The sequence below is a fragment of the Galleria mellonella genome, unplaced genomic scaffold, assembly GCF_026898425.1.
Source record: "Galleria mellonella isolate WM207_F2 unplaced genomic scaffold, CSIRO_AGI_GalMel_v1 utg266, whole genome shotgun sequence".
Classification (NCBI taxonomy): domain Eukaryota; kingdom Metazoa; phylum Arthropoda; class Insecta; order Lepidoptera; family Pyralidae; genus Galleria; species Galleria mellonella.
In genome coordinates, this window is record NW_026442061.1 from 3,455,764 (window position 1) to 3,474,688 (window position 18,925).

The following is an 18,925-nucleotide window of genomic DNA, read 5'->3' on the forward strand; positions in this document are numbered from 1 at the left end:
TTCCTTGTTGTGACTATTATTAGTCGGTTTACTTTATTATATCATTGCTTCAATCTAGTTTTAGATATATCGTTTTTTTTTTCTCAATTTATTTATAAAGTGCAAATAGATCTAATGAGTGAATGTTCATTAATTCCTTGTTAAACAAATTTTTAAGCGACTTTATAAAAGAGGAATTTCTAATTCTCGCAAAGTTTTTATTTTATTCTGTGTATTTTACGCGCTTTCTTCGTTATTTATAAATCGATACATATGACTCTTTTTACAGTCGCTAGTTTTTACTTCCGTGTTGGTTTCATATACATTTTGTTACAATAGAAAAATCAGTGATTTAAAATAATATTAACCTCATTATTAGAAGAAAGAATATATATATATATATATATATATATATATATATATATATATAAAAGAATAAGGTAAAATTGTCATTCAAAAAACGTTTATGTCCACTTTTATATAATACTTTATCCGAGCAGTAAGTACTATCAGTTATATATGTGTATCTTATATATGTGTAAGTATATTTGTTATTTATATATATATTTATTCGTTTATATATGTAATTTTAGTATGTATGTATATCAATAATTACTAGTACCGCATTCGAGTATTCTGATACTTCCCTATGGTTGAGTGGGAGAGAATGCTTTTAGCATTAAGTCCGCAATGTACACATATATGTACTAATAAATAAATAAATAAATAATAAATAAGGACTACAGATTATAAATATTACTTTGACTGATTATTAATTTAATTTATTTTTTGATTAAAACGTTATTCTAATTTATTTGTAAATTAAATAAATATATTAATTTAATAAGGGGTAGGTTTTTATTATTATGTCATTTTTTTGGTGGGTGAAAATGGTATGGTAACCCCGCCTGCGCTAACGGAATACGCTGGTGGAGCACCAGTGAAGGGTGATAGATGAGAATGAAAACAGGCCAGTTAGCCCATCATGATGAATTCATCAGGAATTAACCATGATAGTTTCCAGGGGGAACCGCGAGGAGGTCGACCTGGTTGGGTATATTGCTAGCAATGGGATTCTCAGTCTCCATTACTAACAATCCCTTTTCCTCTTTTTTTATGTCATTAGGTACTTCAATTACGACGACATACCGCTTAACAAGTAAAACCCATCAATGAATGACGGTATGTTAAATAAATTTTTAATCAGCCAGCGGAACTTTGTCTGGAAGTTGATTTTTCGGCAGGATTTTATTCCGCAAAGAAAATTAAGCCTTCAATTCTCATCAAATTATTATGACTTTTAACCAAGTTGGTCATATTAATTAAATAAATAATAAAAAATACCTAATAATTAAAAAAAAATATCGATACGAAAAATAATTAAGACATCAATGAGCTCCCTACTAAGGTTTTCCCAAAAGACTACAGCATGGGGTTCTTCAAAAGGGGGGGAAAGAGGTTTCTTCAGGGTCGGCAACGCGCGCGTAATGCCTCTGGTATTGCAGGCGTTCATAGGCTACGGTAACCGCTTACCATCAGGTGGGCCGTATGCTTGTTTGCCACCTCGGTGGTATAAAAAAAAAACATCATGTAAGAATTACATAATAACAATACGAATTGAGAGTTTTCTCGATTCAAAAATTGTTGTGAAACAATATTTTTTGTTACTAAAATTTGTGACCACTTCACTCGAACACTTCTACTATCTGTCAATTGGGACATATCCGGGTCAACAGTATCAAAGTGAAGTGTGATTAGAGCAGGTCCTAATGGGAACAGTCGATTCACAATGTCCTGGGACAAAATCATGCCCCTACCTGTTTTGTGCCATTAACCCCATTCACCGTGTCATCCACCTCTCACCCTAGCATTCTACACGTGTAGCCCTCGCTGCGGATCTCGTTTTCGGAAAACCCATGCGAGGGTGGACGGGATTTTGCACCTGAAATCGTAATTTCATTTTGTGTGTAGAACAATTTCATTGTTGTTTTCCTAATTTTAAACTACTTGGATAGAAGTTTTTTTTTTTTGAAATTAGAATTTCGAATCTCATATAAATATCTACTTGATTTACTTCAAAATTGTTTTTTAAATGAACAGATCTTTTGTGGCTTCTATACCGTTATAATAATTGTGCTCCAGTCTCTCTCTGTCTTTACAAACACGTCTCGCTTCATCGGAAACGCAGAAACGATTGCCAAATTTTACCATTACATAACCATATTATTTGCTTTATCGACCTCATAAATCCTGTCTGGAGACCCAATTTTTTTTCGTCTCCCTAAATCTCTTGCATTATCCACTTCCATTATTTATCTTACGCATCCGATAATCATGATTAGTCCCATATCATCATCGTCATCTTTATCATTGAAAACTAAGTTATTAATGTCCCTTTTAAGTCAATATTCACTAGATTGTAAATGTACCTATTTCAATGTATGTTTTAACTTTATAGTTTTACCTCTTTATTCATAAAACATTCGTGTTTCTACTGTGAATCAGTTGTGTTTGCACGGCTGTGTTTCGGTCTGAAGAGATGGGATGTGGCGTGAATTTACAGGGTATAGAGGTATAACATCTGAGTCCTCAGGAATGGCAACGCATGGGGGGTATCCTGGGCGTAACAGTATACTCTGTTATGTCCATGGTACTGCTTATGTCTATAGGCGACGGTTACCACTTTCCATCAGGTGGGCTTCTTTGCCATTTTAAGTTGCATAAAAAATAATCTTCTACAAATGTAATTAATGAAAGTGTTTTGTAACACTTTCTTTCAAATTGGGAATTTAGTGTAAACTGCGGTTTAAAAAATAAAATTATGTATGTGTTTAAATTTTATTGGCTGATAAATTATTTTGTTTGCGCCTTTCCCTATATGTATGCATAAAAGGTTATAGGTGCAGGAACTCTTCAATAATTCGTTTATTTTTAATTTTGACGAAACGTGAATTTATTATAAGGTCCGATTCGTTAGCTAGTTACGCGTATATCGAGAGCGAGCCAGTGAAGTTCTTGTCTATCGCCGCAGTAGCAGACCGTCGAAGTCTCACTTCGCTTCGGTGACATTATCATTTTTGCTTAATAGATGGCGCCAACAATTTAATAATGTAATTGTCATAAGTGTTGTTAAAGCTATATATTTGACTTAATAAATAAAAGTAATGTAATTACACTTTATTTGTCACGTTTGGGTAAGGGTACTGTAGCAGTCGTTAGGTAAATATTTTAATATTGAACTAGTGTGCCTACATCGAGGTAATTGACCGGTGTACCGTGGTTTGTTCATGCTGTTTCTTTTACAACACAGAGGGCAAACGAGCATGCGGGCCACCTGGTGGTAAGTGATTACCGACGCCCATGATCACCCGCAACACTAACGGCATTGCAGGTGTGCTGCCGGTCTTTTAAAAAGGAATATGCTCTTTCCTTGAAGGTTATGTTGTCGTATCGGTTCGGAAATACTGCTGTTGACATGCCCTCGTGCTATGTTAATTCATACTGCAGCTAGCTCTATTCACATAAGTAGTAAAAGTGCATAAGCATAGTAATTAATGAAATGAAATGAAATGAGATTAAAATGAAATGAGATTGAAATGAAATGAAATGAGATTTATTCGTAAAAAAACTGTAGTTTCTTGACTAATATTAATATTATAGTTATATAAGGGTACAGTAATTATGGTTTTAGAACTGAGCTCCGAAATAGGTTAATATAATATAATAATCTGTGTTAAGGGGTCACAGCCCAACCCCCTTTAGTATTATGGGGAAAATAATATTGATATAGAATGAAAGAAAGAAATGTTTTTATTCAAGCAAACTAAGAATTAAACATTTTTGCTTAAACTCTTTTTTTTTTTTTCATTTTCGTCCATTCGGAATGTTCGTGTGACGCGTACCTACTACTTCTTTTTGAAAATTCTTTTTTTTTTTATCTGAAAGTATATTCTTACAGATTCGTTCCGTAGAAATTTTATCAAAATCAGTGCAGTAGTTTAGTTAATAGATCAAAATAACTAGTTTTGTGATAATTGAAAAAAAAAGAAAAGAGCCTTTTAAAAGGCCGGCAGCACACCTGCAATGCCGTTAGTGTTGTGGGTGATCATGGGCGGCGGTAGTCACTTACTATCAGGTGAGCAGCATGCTCGTTTGCCCTCTGTGTTATATAAAAACAAAAAACATTTTTTTGTGAGACACAATCTTTAATTATATTTTTGTTTATTATCACAAAAATATCAGAATTACAGAAAGTATGTTATATTAGCATTTAGAAATCACGCAGGTTTATATTAATGCAAAATTTTATAGCTAATTTGACCTATGTTTTTGAGAAAATGTGTTTCACTGATAGAACATAGCCTTAAAAGGGCGCTGATTTCATCTTGTAGGTATATAGCAACGTACATATATGAGATGGGTTTAGTATTGTATTCGGTGACATGCAGTGTTTACGCACATTAGACGCAAGGCGGCTATTTATAGTTCCGCCCCAAATAGCGGGTCGAAGCTAGGGACGGTCAAGTCAACTATAGGGTCCCGCGAAACAAACAAAACCACTGGCGTACTTATATATAGACAATTTATAAGTTCTATTGAACAACCTACACATATAAGGAGGGGGGGGGATTGTTAGTAATGCGGAGTACCAATCCCATTGCTAGTTATATGCCCAAACAGGTCGACCTCCACGTAGTCCCCCTGGAAACCATCGTGCTGAATTCCAAATGTATTCATCACGATGGGCTGACTGGATGTTTATAGGCGACGGTTACCACTTTCCATCAGGTGGGCCGTCAGCTTGTTTGCCATTCTAAGTCGTATAAAAAAAAAGAATAAAGTCAAATGTGTTTTAAATATTGGTCAATGACACGAATAGCTTGATTAATTATAATTAATTACACAAAATTTTAACAATATCAGTTTGTACCAAATGTAAACTATTAAATTATTAAATTAAATTGTTACGAATATAAATAAATAATATTGACCTAACCTACTTTTTTTTTTTGTATGTTAGCCAGCATGTGAATCATTTTGGGAAGTGAAAATCTATAAGAAAACTTGCTGACCCAGCAAACGTGGTTTTACCATATACATTATTTCTAGAATTATACATAAAAAATTCATCGTACTACAATTATTATTTTCGATTGCCATCTTGCAACCATATTACGTAATATAAATATCACGAAAATTTGAAGTTGGTATGTATTTTTCAATTATAAAGCATAAAAAAAAATATGTCAAAAATAAAAAAAAACGTGTGGGTCACCCTTATCATTGAGGGGTATGAAAAATAGATGTTGGCCGATTCTCAGATCTACTCGTTATGCACACAAAATTTCATAAAAATCGACAAAGCCGTTTCGGAGAAGTTTGGTAACAAACACCACGACACGAGAATTTTATATATTAGACTAGCGGACTCGGTAAACGTTGTTTTACCATATATATTATTTCGAGAACTATACATGAAAATTTCTCGTACTACAATTATTATGTTCGATTGCCATCTTGCAACCCTATTGCGGCATATAAAAATCGCGATTACAAAACAGGGGTTGATCGTAAAAGGGTGAAAATTTGAAGTTGTATTTTTCAATGCTAAATCATATTTAAATAAAAATAAAAAAATAAAAAAAAATTTAGATGAGGGTCACCCTTATCACTGAGGGGTATGAAAAATAGATGTTGGCCGATTCTCAGACCTACCGAATATGCACACAAAATTTCATGAAAATCGGTAAAGCCATTTCGGAGGAGTTCGGTAACAAACACCGTGACACGAGAATTTTATATATTAGATGTAAAAAAATCCTATGCAGTTATTAGTCGCACATCTGTGTCATTTGTCGTCTATAATCCACGTAACAACACGCGTTTTATGTGAAAATGTCAATAAATAACATTATTTAGGTCATGTGGAAAGAGAACAAAGTGACAAACTGCGGCTGTTCACTTAATTAATCCACATTGCGTGATCCGGGGAATTTGTACCCACCGCTCTCGTTCTGCGGCCGGTACTCAAAGTTCTGATTTATCAAGCTACAAATAATTTGATTTATATCAATTAATATTACTCGATATTAGAGTCGTGTACCAACCGATAACCTTTAAATAAATGTATTGAAAAGTGTATTCATTTCTATTAATAGCACAAACGGTAGATCTAGCTAATTATTGATATTAAACTAATTGGGTTCAAGTACTTTTTTTTTTATACAACTTACAATGGCAAACAAGCTGACGGCCCACCTAATTGAAAGCGGTAACCGTCGCCTATAGACATGAGCAGTACCATGGACATATCAGAGTATACTGTTTCGCCCATGATACCCCCCATGCGTTGCCATTCCTGAAGACTCAGGTGTTATTCCTCTGTACCCAGTAAATTCACGCCATATCCCACCCTTCAAACCGAAACACAGTCATGCAAACACAACTGTTTCACGGTTGAAACACGAATGGGACAAAGGTACCCAAGCAATCGACTTTTGTACAAAGTTTCTGGTATACGAATGAAATAGTCAAGTTGTAAAGGTCAGGATAAATAATTATGTACATAATTAATACAAGTAAATAGACTCTAAAAATGTTTATTTATTTATTTATTTAAATACTTTAAGTTGCTACTGTTAAAGGAAGAAATAGTATATTTCTGTAATAAACTTATAGAATAAACATTATACTATAATGTACCTTTTTTTTATACAACTTAGAATGGCAAACAAGCTGACAGCCCACCTGATGGAAAGTGGTAACTGTCGCCTATAGACATGAACAGTACTGTAGTAATAGACTAGAAACCTAAATACAAATCAACGAGAATATTTCATCAGGCCTTACAGTAAATAAATTTTGTAACCGATGAAAAATTAAAATCATTTTCAAATACTTCTCCATGATAATCATCATCGTCATCTTAGCCATTATCCGTCCACTGCTGAATATAGGCCTCTCCCATAGACCACCATAAAAAACGGTCCCGAGCCACCTGCATCCACCGATTCCCTGCAATGCATTTGAAGTCGTCACTCCATCTAGTGGCGAATCGTACTACACTGCGTTTGCCCGTACTGGGTCGCCACTCAAGAACGTTTCTTCCTTATCAGTTGTCGGTTTCGAGCTATCTCCATGATGGAGAGTAATACTTCTTTTTTTTATTTTTTTTTATGAAGCTGTCATTGTGAGGTGCGATAATTTATTCAGAGTTTCTTCTTTTCAGTTTTGGTTGTATTGTTTTGTGAATTTGTTGTAATGTTTTGTGTATTTGTTGTAATGTTTTGTGTATTTGTTGTAATGTTTTGTGTATTTGTTGTAATGTTTTATGTATTTGTTGTTAAGCGTGTCGAGTCTCCCATCCGGGAAATAGGTATTGGCGAGCCGCACGCATACTAAAGGTAAAGGAGTTAAGAAGCCGCCTGAAAATCAGCGCTATATAGGTACATCTCGCTGGAGCTGTACATATGTACATATATAGCAACAGCTGAGGCGGCTCCTATTACCAGCAACATTAATTGTTTTTTTTTTCTCTTTTTGTTGTTTTAATTTTTTATTTTCTTAATACTGGTAATAAAGGTTATCTATCTATATAAAAAAAATCAGTTATCAACTGTAATGTTTACCCTGTACTATATGGTTTTGTTTGTTCAATGAATGACTATTTAAATGAGTTATACTGTAGGTACTTAACTGTAATTATCTAGTATTTAATAAATGTGTAATGTACAGTAGATAATGTAGAAAATATTGTGAAATAACCTTCCTTATGACGTGTTTCTTTCGTTCTATAAAGTCGGATCCTTCAAACGTAGCGTGAAAAAGCATTTAAAAGACGGCATAGTCGGCAACGATCGATCGATCGTTGAGAATCGAATATTTTTTATTGGTATTGTTTTTTTGATTATATTGTCTCTGTGTTCGTTTAGAACGATGTGGTCACATGCGGTGCTGTTAAAAAAATGTGATCTTAAAATAAACTGAATAAAAAAGGTATACCATCAATGATGTTAGCTGAACTTAAACCAGAAACTTTTGAACATCTCTGTAAATTATTGATGCCCATTAATTCTTCTCTTTCCGCGTCTAGGGAAAGTAGATAAAGTTTTGTTTGAGAAATCAGTTCAGGGTACAATAGGACTGATATACCTGAAGAAGGTAAAAGCCCTTAAAATAATATTAAAAAAAATAAAAATAAAAAAAGGTATTGTTTAAAGGGCGATAATGGAATGGTAACCCCGCCTGCGCTAACGAGATACGCCGGCGGGGCACCAGTGAGCGATGATAGGTGACGATGAAAGCAGGTCAATTAGCCCATCGTAACTAATTCCACTAGATTTAACCACGATGGTTTCCAGGGGGAAGCACGTGAAGGTCGACCTGGTATTGCCAGCAATGGGTCAGTTAGACCCATCTAACAATCTAACATCTAACAATCTTTACAATCACAAACTTGAAGATGATAAACAACCTTATCATCTTCAAGTTATTGTAAGAGATAAACAGGCGAATAAACATAATGCACTCTATAGGGGGGGGGGGAAGGAATTGTTAGTAATGGAGACTAAGAATCCCATTGCTAGCAATATACCCAACCAGATCGACCTCCTCGCGGTTTTCCCTGGAAACTATCATGGTTAATTCCTCATGAATTCATCATGATGGGCTAACTGGCCTGTTTTCATTCTCATCTATCACCCTTCACTGGTGCTCCGCCAGCGTATCCCGTTAGCGCAGGCAGGGTTACCATACCATTTTCACCCATCAAGAATAAATAAGTAAATGTACTTATATAAAAGTAGGAAAATATAATATGATTATTTTTGTGACAAAACCAAGCCTAGCCATCAGAGTAATAGTGAGATAAGCCCTCCGTCTTTGCGAGAACATTTCAACAAGCTTAAAGTTGACTCCAAGCCGAATTACAAGTTCGGGTGAAAGCCAAAAATGTCCAGCATCAACGTAATGGCCTCCACTTATTATTTATGATCGAATTCAGTACTGGGACATTGAGTTAATAGGTTTATTATCTATGATGACCATAGCACCAGAGGGAAACTTTGTACAAAAGTCGATTGCTTGGCTACCTCTGTCCTATTCGTGTTTCAACCGTGAAGCAGTTGTTTGCATGGCTGTGTTTCGGTTTGAAGGGTGGGATATGGCGTGAATTTACAAGGTACAGAGGAATAACATCTGAGTCCTCAGGAATGGCAACGTATGGGGGGTATCATGGGCGAAACAGTATACTCTGTTATTTCCATCGTATTACTCATGTCTATAGGTGACGGTTACCACTTTTCATCAGGTGGGCCGTCAGCTTGTTTGCCATTCTAAGTTGTATTCTAAGAATGACGTTTGGCAGTCGTCTGCCAAGCGTCATTTTTAGACAATTCTATTTTTAGACAGAGTTATTTTTCAAACTGAAAAACTAATGTGCCCACATCATTATATCGATCTTTGTTGAATGGTGGTTAAACAAATGTTTAACAGTTATTCAGGTGTGGGTGTTGCCCTCTCGGTGTCTTAACGCTAATGACTGCGTTGCATCGCCCCAGCCACTACCGCAGGTTCTCGTCTCGAAATCGAGAAATGTGAAAAGTATCTAGATTGTATCTGCGCATTCCATGATTAAAGACTATAACTGGAACAATTTATACAATAATTTTGCTTTGGCGTATTTACATAGAGTACTTTGGATATTTAAATTTCACTTTTATATTACATTCTTTGTCATATTGATATTGCTAAATATGTAAGGTTTCACCTCGTATTTTACTATTAAAAAAATACTTATGGGTTTGGCGACTCGCACGTGACTCCCCTAGTGTTGCAAGCGTTCAAAGCCTACAGCGACCGTTTACCAGACGGACTGTATGCTTGTTTGTATATTATTTGTTACCTTTGTTATTCTCTCAAGTGAACCCTTAGCATTAGCAGTAAACAGCACCAATATCTTAGGTTTTACGATTTACCTACAACACGACTGTATTGCATATTGGATCCTGTTAATATAATTGAAGCGCACATTAACAAGTTAGTTGCCGTGGGTGCGCCCGTCGCGCCGCCACGCCCCACCTAGTCCCCCACTCGTCTAGCGTGAATACCACTAATGAACGCTGCAAGGTATAACGACTCTCCTATCAGTACCTGTGTTACTAATATTTCTCGAATTGTTCACGATTTATTTTTGGACGATCTTTATTTATTCACCGTAAAACCTAAAATTATAGTGTAATCTTTAAATGAGGGGGAAAGGGATTGTTAGTAATGGGCAGGTTAGTCCTTATTGCTGTTAATACACGCTATCAGGTCGACCTCCACACGGTGTTACCTGGAAACTATAGTGATTAATTTATCGTTGAATTTGTCATGATGGGCTAACTGACCTGCGTTTTCATCGTCACCTATCAACCCTCACTGGTATATCCCCAGCATATACCGATAGCGCGTAGTTATCATTTCATTTTCACCAATTATGGTAAAAAAAATACCTTTAAAGGATTCTTATATATGTATAATCTTAATCTTGGAAATGGTTCCAACAATTTGCATGAAATTTAATAAGCGTGGGGTTTCAGAAGCGATTAATCTATGATTTAACTAGGCTTCATTTTTAGAAAACATTGTTTTATCCGTGTTTTCAGGCACTGAAAAACTGCTACAGTATTATTAGAGTACGAAGGTAAATTTCGCCACAATGTACAAAGATATAATAGCTCAGGTAAGATATAGGAAGGTCCCGAAACCAGACAGTTAAGCTGATGGTTTATGAGAGACGCGTATTAACGCGATCATTTTGATAAACTATGACTATTTTGATAATTTACCTGTATAATTTCGATTTTTTCTTAGTTTACCTTAACACGGTTTAAGGCAAACTCAAGAAGGTACTATAATTGATTTTTAGACTCATCATCATCATCATCACCATCATCATATCGGTCGTTTATTCCCCACTGTTGAAATTAGGCCAATAATTAAATTTACTTCAATAAAAAATTTTCTTATTCCTAAAAGACGAGTTTAAAACGAGATTTCTTTATCCACTTATCTTTCGAATTTCATTAGTAGGGGACCGATAGGGGCAATAAACGTTCATTCAGTAGCAGCTTATAATCCCATAAGGGATGCCCTCTCTGAAGCTACGACACCGCTACGTAGCTACGCTGCTACGGCGCGTAGCCATCAGTTCTACGTGATCGCAGTACGACGACGTAGCGTAGGCTTCCAAACTTGCATTACTGCGGTTGATGGTTTATTGCCTTTTATTACCAAATTGTAATAAGTTTATTTTGTTATAGTAACATTGAAGTATAATATTGATATTTCACTATTTATATGATTGATTGAATGGTTTCAATCACATAATAATTTATTGAAATATTATTTTCATAGTTTCAAAAATATAACTACATGGGACAGATAAAAGAAACACTAGGTGTCATGTCGTATAGGGAGGTCAACGATATGGCCTAGGATAGAGCTGGATGGAAGAAGATGCATGAATTAGTTTTTTTTTTTTTATACAACTTAGAATGGCAAACAAGCTGACGGTCCACCTGATGGAAAGTGGTAACCGTCGCCTATAGACATGAGCAGTACCATGGACATAACAGAGTATACTGTTTCGCCTATGATACCCTCTATGCCTATGATAGCCAGAAAAATAATCATCAAATCGGACACACAGTTATAATAGATATAAGGAACCGAAATTGATAGTATTCGTGAAATTGAATAGCTTTCTCCAAGGAGAGTCCCATCGGTCACAGACCGCGCGGTCACGTGACCGACTGGGCTATGAAAGATGAAAAATAGCAACGCACTGAGGGCACTCCCCTCACCGCGTGGGGATGTATTGATTGATCGACATAAAAAGTGTGTTCTTACAAACTAAATCGGCAGTAAACCGCCATAATTGTGTGTATATATAAATATATATATGTATGTATTTAAAAAAAAGTATTTAAGTATTTCTATCAGTTGTCTAGTACCCATAGTACAAGTTCCACTTAGATTACCACTAGATGGCGCTGTGCGATATTTCCAGAAAAAGAAAAATATTAACGATTTTTATTCCTGCAAACAAAATAGCGAGAAGATACAAGTAGTATATTTTATACATTTTCCGTAAACTGTGGCTATAAATATACACGTTCTTCAATATCATATCAGCTTTATATTAAATTCTTATACTTTTTTTCAGGTAAACGCTACAAGCGGCAATCATCCCAGGAATCTGGAGTAAGAATTTATTGGAAATTATGTTTTATTTTCGTCGCTCTTGGAACGTACGAGGTTAGGATTATATACAGCCAGGTGACTGCCTACTCACATAACTTTCTCCGCGTATAAATACATTTATTTTTAGTGACCTTTAAACGAAGTATATGTAAATGATTTTTAAGAAAATTTCATTTATTTAGTAACAAATGTATTGTTATTTTTAATCGACTTCAGAAAGGTACTCAATTCGCTTGTATTTTTTTTTATACCACTTAGAATGGCAAACTAGCCGACGGCCCACCTGATGAAAAGTGGTAACCGTCGCCTATAGGGTGATACGCGTATTTCTATTCTAAACAAACATATTAACGTAGATAATATCATATATTTAATTTCCATGCGTCATAAATTCACAATAGAGATGTCCATATCCCATCAACTATCTCCTTCCACTTCTGAGAATCGAATGTCTTCACGTCCCGTCTGTCTCCAGTGACGTCACAGAACAACCCTGCTCGATACAAGTTGTAGGAGGCCGTGACTAATACATGCCACGGTGATGTGTCTGCGCCATTATTCCATAGTTTGCCGTGACAGCTGTGTTGATTTATGTATGCGGCAGGAGTGCCCATATACATCCTGATTTGCCGTCGAGATAAATTGCTTTACAGTAATTTATTTATTTATATAAACTTTAATGCTAAGTAAAATTCTATGTACATTTGGCGGACTTAACACCGGACGGTGTTCTCTACCAGTCAACCATTGGGCAAACCGAGAAAAAAGTAGGCGGTGTATTATTGAATAGAGGAAATATAAAGCAATACTTGATAAATTCATATAATATAAATATACACATAATGTATTAAATAAATATATACATACAATAAATAGATACATAAAATATTACTATATAAAACAATTAAATAAAACAACTGCAATAGAAGAGCAAATAGTAATCTATGACTCGAACAGAGTAACAAGCACGAGAAGCTTAAATGGAAAGTGATTTTTCTAAGAAATAGATGCGCAATTTGTGTTTAAAAGTAATGATACGCAATATATAAAGACATTATATGTGCGCAGTATATGAAACAATATTTAAAGCACTTTGAGTCTTTTCATGAGAGAAGTCCTTTCAAGTCAATTTAAAATAAATATGATTTGTAGATTATGACGATAAACTTTAGAGCAAAGCTGTGGGGTTCTATTCACCTGCCTAGAAAACGTATTAGGAATTCTTAGAATCCAGCAGAAGAACATGCATTGACGGATATAGAAAGGAGAAAGTAGGACTCACCGACCGGGTTAACTTGCTGAGTAGTTGACCTTGGATGCACCCTATGGCTTTGACTCCTATTTCATACACCAACACTGGTTAGATTCACAATTAGAATGTAAAAGGCACATGAATTTCCATAGATTTTATGGTCTTTTTTCACTTAGAGTATGAGCGACACAAGCTCAAGTACTAGCGACCGCCATAATGATATTTTTCGTTTAACATTCAAACACAGAGGTCGCTAGTCGGCGTGAAAATTTAAATCGGAGTCGTTAATAGGTTAATGACAATATATTATTACGAATAGATAAAGGAATTAGAAAAGGATGTCGGAGCAATGATGTTATTATTTAAATTAATATGTGTAAAAATTAAATTCTCGTTTGATTAAAGTCTGATATTGAATGACTGAATATATTTGACGTTCTCTTTTGTTCGTCACCGCCACATTTCTGTTCGAGCTGCGCTAGAGTGCAGACGTGCATTGGCTTCCTAGTATCAAATTAGTAAAGATTAATATAAAATAATATTGGATAGCTGCTCTTAAGTTTTATTTATTCATGGCGCAATTTCCAATAATAGGAAACTGTCGATTCTGGTATTTTTTAAAGTCTTCTAAAATAAATGAGTGAAAATTTATTTCAATAATCCACTATTTACATATACCTAGATTGCAAGTAATAACAACATTAAAAAAATAGAAAAACAATATATTTATATATAAAGTGTGATTAAAATCAGTCAGTGTTATAGAAAAATGCTAATTTTCAAATTTAATATTTTGCTCAATTTGGAAATAGACGGAAAGTTTAATGGAAAAAGAAAGAAATTAATTTTGTTAACAAAGAATAGCTAGGCAAAGAATAAAAAAAATCACTTATTGTATCTACCTGTCTCGTTCTTATACATTTTATTGACATGTTTGATGGATGATGCTGAATTATATTTCGTTTCGGCTGAGGGCTTCCTCACATAATGTTATGTTAAGAGGGCCTTCGCCATAAGACTGAGATCGCCTGCTCTATCTTTTATGAAAGAATTCTTTTAAATATACAGGGCGAAATAGAAGTCATTAGCGTCATTAAGCAGTCTATCAGTTAAACTGAATATTTTTATTTTATTTTTTACTAACTTTTAGTTAAACCACAGTATAAGTAGTAGTACTAAAGTACAGTATGGACACTCCATGCCACTGCGAACTGACTTCATCATAATCATCGTCATCACCATCAAATCATCCTGTCAACTGTCCACTGCTGTACATATAGGCCTCCCTTTATTAGGGGGTTTTGCCAACATTTGTCGCGCATGGCAGACAGGTTGCTAGTTGCAGTTCATCCCTCTATCATTAAGTTCCCATATCGCCACTTACGACACCCATGAAAAAGGAAGGTGTGGCGAATATGTACAATAATAATTTGAAATCATAGAATTTCTTTTTTATGTAATGGATGATAATGGTATGGTAACCCCACCTGCGCTATCAGTATACATTGGTGGTGCACCAGTGAGGGATGATAGGTGAGGATGAAGCAGGTCAGTTAGTCCACCGTGTCTACGAATCTAACAATAAATCAATCACGGTGGTTTCCAGGTGGAACTACGAGGAGGTCGACCCGACAGGGTGTAATGCTAGCAGTGGGCTACTAATCTCCATTACTAACAATCCCTTCTCCCCCAGTATAATGCATTTGATATTACCAACTTGATAATGTAAATTGATAATACATTTTTAGTGGCAAAGTGTCGACCATGGCCAATGAATTAATTTGGTTCAATACAGTGTAGAGCAATTTTTAAAATTGTTATTGTGGGCGAAAAGACTGTATGCTGGTATGGAAACACGGTGTTTTAGAAAGATAATATAATTATTAATTATTTAATATATAAAAAAGCGAACCAAAACAAAACTGAAACTGACTCAGACTTCAAAATGTAAACAAAACATCGTTTTAATAAAATTAAAAAAGAAACTAAAAAGGTGCGTCGTGCACAGTTATTATTTGTGGTTTTTTATCGATTAGGCAATTTGATATACAGGGCAGACATGTCTTGAATTAAAATATAGTATTGCAAAGTTATTGTATTTTATTGTAAAATAAAATAAAAAATGTAAAATATATATAATTTACATTGGGCACATAGAAAAGATTAAATAGACAATACCCGTCTTAAACCATAGAGGGATCTCTTACAGTAAACCTTTGAGAAGCTGAAAGAAAACTATAGATTATTCGATGGTCAAAATTGTTTAGTACAGTTATAGTTATTAACACGGCCAAAGTCTAGAGTAAATTAAAAATATAAAATGTTATGAATTATAAAAGTATCGTGCATTATTAATCTTATGGCGTAGGCCCTCTTAAGTTACATACTAAAATATTTATTGCAGTACACGTGTTTCATATTTAAGGGCACACACAGAGCACTATTTTGTTTGATCGTCCGTCAAAAGATGGCGCCAGTAAAACGGTGTCGTTATCTTTGTAAACGTATCCGTTTACCTATTCGTGTTTTTACTTAGAAAAATTAGTATCATTTATCAAATCTGTCAAATCTAAAAATGCCGCGTGGTCCTGGCATAGAATAGGCCCCCCCTTCTTTTCCCGTGAGTGTCGTAAGAGACAACTAAGGCAGGGCGAGGGATGGGCAGCAGTGTCCCTATTAAAATATCTCTAAAGCCTGACTGTGGTTGCCAATCCGACTGCCAAGCGTGGCAACTATTGGCAAAACTCCTAAGGGGGAGGCTTATATTCATCAGTGGACAGTCATAGGCTGATATGATGATGATGTGACATTAAAAATACTAAAAAAGTGGAGGCAATAGTCACAAAACGAAACTGTTGAATTTCTAAATTAAAACCACGCTTTTGAGAGTTTTTGGCATTGTGGCATTTTTAAAACTTCGCATACCAATACAATTTTATTCTAGATTATAAATTTAGATAGCACAGAACACTTTTCTGTGCTTTTCTTTTCTTTTCCATTATCTTCTTTGTCCCGAAAGGAATATGGCGACTCGACCATAGATAGTGCTTTTATCCCGTCATGATATATTGTACGGGAATGTATTCCCGTGGGGTGATTTATCGAAGTTTATCCAAACAGAATTGCAACTATAACGAGACTTAAATAATCGATAAGTTAATCTTTTAGTTATTTAACAAAATAAATAGACAGAGGTCGTTGACATTATCTTTATGTAGTGTGGGGTCAATGAACCATAATATTATGTTTCCTATTCAAATATTTAGTGCTATGCACTCGCTTCATTTTATGTGAATTGTAACACCAGAGGGAATAATTTGATGTACAGGATCAAAGGATACGGTAGGGATGAATGCACCATTTTGGAGCGCGAGGTTAAGTACAGAAAGACTACGATTATAAGTGCTTTTATCCCTTTCAGACACAAGATTTTTTTTTCTTTCATATTAAATATATTTTCGTGTTTTGGAGCCAAGCCATCTTGCCGGCACGCACGAGACTACTGCACCACCTAACCGCTAAAATGATTTCTTATTGGCTGGTTTAGAATCTCACTATCATGTTATTTCAGCTTCGTGCGTAAAAATGAATTGCGCGCGGTTTTAGAATTTTCTAAAGTTACAACTCACGCCCGTATCGTTCAGGTCTGAAATGGATATAAATATTATTTGGAGAAACTATCTTCTTGTTTAGTACATTTGATCTTATTTATTTTCTTCGACATTTACCATCAGGTGAAGTAAGTCCAACTGCTACTGTTATAAGTGTATAGTGAGTTTTTGATTATTTGTTAATGCCTTAACGGTGTTTTAGTTCAGTTACTATGAAATTTGATTTACACGAATTTTTTGAGACGGGGAAAAAAATAATTTTACCTTTTTTCCAGTTATGTCGACGAAGCCGCGAGTAAAAGCTGGTCGTATAATAAAAAAATATTATGTATTTATTCATACAAAAATAATAATAATAATTCTTTATTTGGAACAAAAAAGAATGGCATCACTATACTGCACAATACTTTTATTAAAATAAAAAAAAAATAAAAAAAAATTCATTTAACCTATTTTCATTATATATTATTTAATTATAACTGAGTAAGTTATTATGTCCTGTTATTTTAACTAAATTGTCCTGGCTTTCCAACTTCAAGTCCTTGTTTTCGAAATTTAGTTGTTAGTCTATGTGGTTTTGTTTGTTTACTATTGTTGAGTAAGTATCTCGGTACTTACTTGTCATAGATTACGGACAGTATCTGAGCATTATCTTTCTACGCTACCTGCTATCGACATAATGTTGCCAACATTGAAAACAGAAATGTGCCAACATTTAGATTGGGTGCGTTCATAAATGAAGCAATTATGAATTGAAGAATGAAAAATATGTTATAAAAAATTTAAAAAATTATTTTGAATTTTACAGATACTTAATATTTTTATAAAATATTATGAGTAAAATAGAAAATACATTTATATAAAATTCCTGATTCAATATAAAATATATTAATGAAGAATCCGATCGAAATTAATGTAAGGTAATGACGTTTTTTTCACCATCGATGTCCAAAGAAATTACCTATGCATAATGGTGCTAATGGTAACCTAAGAACAAGGAATTGCATAGAAGGAATGATAAAATTGTTAATTCATAGCAGGCTAGTGTATAAAGAACGACGAGTATACGGCCGTATAACCCTGCCAAATTCAGATACAACCTGCTTGCATACATTCTATATAAACTGTATTAAATATATCATTTAGTAATGTAAAATTTGCCATAGACAAATCGATGACATATCAAGCTTTTTGTATACGAGGTCTGTCCGGAAAGTTCGTATAAAAGTGTTCTGGAATGCGAGAAAGAGGAGTGGGGAGGCCAGGTAAGCGCAGGACCCCTTCCTTATGTCCCTAACAATGCTTCAGTTCTGGTCTGACCGCCGTGCGGTGCGAACTGGCTTGTCACGCCATCTGTGAAGTTACCTCTTAACGAAACCCCGTCGGCATGGAGCCCGCTTCCGTTGAAGAGCAGCGCGTCGTAATCAAGTTTCTCTCGAAACTCGGCAAGAATGGCCGTGAAATTTTTGCCGATCTCAGAACAGTTTATGGGGATGATGCTGTGAAGGAACCAACCGTCCACAAGTGGCTAAAAAGATTCAGAGAGGGCCGAGAAAGCGTTCAAGATGACCCACGTTCAGGACGTCCTTCCACTTCACATTCCGACGAAAACGTGGAAAGAATTCGAACTTGTGTTAATGGGGACCGTCGTTTAACGGTCAGACAGGTGGCTGAAGAGCTTAATTTGGGCAAAACCGTGGTCCACGAAATTCTAAGAAACGAACTTCAAATGAAAAAAATTTGCGCCAAGATCGTTCCGTGAGTTTTTGAGTAAAAATTCCATTACGGTGACCGAACACCCCCCCCTATTCGCCGGATTTGGCCCCGTGTGACTTCT

At 35.1% G+C, this 18,925-nt stretch overlaps 1 protein-coding gene across 4 annotated transcripts in view; it reads left to right on the forward strand.

The window, feature by feature from the left end:
- Nucleotides 1–18,925, forward strand: part of LOC113516252 (stress-activated protein kinase JNK) — a 169,882-nt gene that overhangs the window by 37,159 nt on the left and 113,798 nt on the right. For 2 of the 4 annotated variants that reach the window (XM_052895237.1, XM_052895236.1), the window contains exon 2: nucleotides 12,188–12,225. The exons of 1 other annotated variant lie outside the window; for it this stretch is intronic. The gene's annotated coding sequence lies outside the window, so the exon portion shown is untranslated. Of the gene's footprint in view, nucleotides 1–12,187; nucleotides 12,226–12,280; nucleotides 12,301–18,925 lie in introns of those variants that run through there. One more of the 4 variants, XM_052895238.1, reaches the window with a different exon arrangement.